Below are 2,494 nucleotides of genomic sequence, written 5' to 3'. Positions count from 1 at the left end.
TCCTCCAGCTGGTCATAAATAAATGCGGTCGGCCCCTCCACCTCTTAGCTTATGAAATATACGGTGGAGGGAAAAAAAGTTACAGATTTTTTTACTCTGATATATAATCACAAACTACAGGATACGTATATCATATGCTGACCGGACAGAACATCAGTAATATCTACACAGTTCAGCCTAGTAGTAGAAAAAGTAATTTTACTGTTGTCCATTATATTTACCTCTCACAATGTCATTCTAACATAAAAACAATATTAATAAAAAAACATAATAATTTGTTGGAACAGCAAATCTGTCTTTTCGTTGGTTTACCCGACATAACTTTGTCAAAATCAGGCTAGCATGACTGACCTAGTTTCTGCAAAATAAAAAATATTTTAATGACCTGTAAAACGTGACACCCTTTGATCTTGTGATCTTGTTGTCGTATTGTTGACAATTTATGGCAAAATATTGCATCCATTTTTGATATTCCTTGCATGACTGTCTGCTGCATCCCCTTTTTTACCACCATTCATGGATGTTCCTGAGTCAAAACTCAATGCATATCAATGGCACCTGTGCGGCGCATGATAAGTCATGTGATGTCCAATCCAGTAATAAAGATCAATGATCATAACCCTGCTAGATTTTTGGTTCATCGTAGAACAGAAACAGCTGCACTGACCAATGTGAAATTTGGTAGGAATGTAGATGTGTCCAACCTACACTGCGCCAGCCAAAGGTTTTACAATAGAGCCCATATTTGAGGAGGGGGCTCCATCTAAAAAGGGGGTGTCTGGACAAACAAAATTGCTTATATAACTCAAATTATTCAACTCAGGAGCTTCAGATTATGTTGGTTTTTAGCTCTGATGAAGGCCCATTGGGCCCACCTTGAGCCCAATGGATGAGGTAAAGAAATGCAAACTGTTTACATTTTTTAAATTTATTTCAAAATGTCTGTTATTTTGTAAAACCTAGTGGAGACTGGCTCTGGAAATATGAATGAACTTTCAAATAAAGATTTTAAATGATTTCTATTGGAACATTTTGGTTACTTTGTTGTTGTTGTTGTTGTTGTTGTTGTTGTTGTTGTGGCCCACAGTCCAACGTGCTTCTGACCTGTTAACACTCATTTAGAGAAGTCCCGGAGCCGCAGCCTCCCAGGTTGAGTCTGACATCCGTTTTCCTTTCAGCTCAGGTATGTGGCACTCTGCTCTTGTTAAACAGGGTTTTTAAGTGTGTCTGTGTATGATTCATTGTGCGTTCCACRGGGGTGAGGGAGGGGGGTTGGTATCCGAAGGGGATTTCTGGTATTCAGCTGCCCTCTGGTCCTGCTGCAGAGCCTCTTTGTGTGCTGTAGTTTGAGGGGGAGGTTGGTTGTGTCGATGAAGACTAAAACCTTTACTGCCGCTGAGCTCAGGGAAGAATCTGATCAGCTTTTATAAAATATCATTTTCCGTTAACTACTTTTGTTCTTTTCGACTCCAAAGGTGTCTTCTTGAGTTTCTTGCTTAAAGAAACATCTGGGTTTGTTTTCTAACGATAAGGTCAGTCCTGAGCCTCAGACTAATGACTGGTAGGAGGAAATGGGTTTTGGCATGACGGTCTGCCAGGATCAGTCCGGTAGCACCTGCAAAACAATTTATTCAGTTGAAGAGTCGGCTGTAGCAACGGCTCCAAACACTCTCAGACTGGACCGTGGAGCAGGCGTGCATGAAGTCAAGCACTTCAACTTTGTTGGTCCAAACATTTCATTCAAAGTGGGCCTAACAGCAAACATTTGTGCCTTTTTAATAATTTATAGGAGAGACCGGGGACAGTTGCAACACTTTTTTATATTTGACTTTGTTACTCAGAGAAGGTTTGAATTAGACAAAACAAAATTTAATACAATAAACTTACATCTGTCTGTTAAAAGTCAAAACCATTTGTAGATGATTTAAACGTGTACATTCTTGAAAATTTTCATTTGAAAATAAAAAGTCAGATGTTACAACTGACCCCGGGGCCGGGGATAGTTGTAACATTGTTTGGGGGTGGTTACAACATATTATTAATACAATATATTTCACTGTAAATAACAGTTTTATATTTATATTATTGTTAAATGAATAAAACCTGTAAGTTCTAATGATATTACAGTTATTTATTTATTGTTTTTATATTTATATTATTGTTAAATGAATAAAACCTGTAAGTTCTAATGATATTACAGAGTTATTTATTTATTGTTTTTATATTTATATTATTGTTAAATGAATAAAACCTGTAAGTTCTAATGATATTACAGAGTTATTTATTTATTGTTTTTATATTTATATTATTGTTAAATGAATAAAACCTGTAAGTTCTAATGATATTACAGAGTTATTTATTTATTGTTTTTATATTTATATTATTGTTAAATGAATAAAACCTGTAAGTTCTAATGATATTACAGAGTTATTTATTTATTGTTTTTATATTTATATTATTGTTAAATGAATAAAACCTGTAAGTTCTAATGATA

Source organism: Austrofundulus limnaeus, unplaced genomic scaffold (assembly GCF_001266775.1).
Source record: "Austrofundulus limnaeus strain Quisiro unplaced genomic scaffold, Austrofundulus_limnaeus-1.0 Scaffold249, whole genome shotgun sequence".
Classification (NCBI taxonomy): Eukaryota; Metazoa; Chordata; class Actinopteri; order Cyprinodontiformes; family Rivulidae; genus Austrofundulus; species Austrofundulus limnaeus.
The sequence above is the reverse complement of the archived record's forward strand: the minus strand, read 5'-3'. Positions refer to the sequence as shown.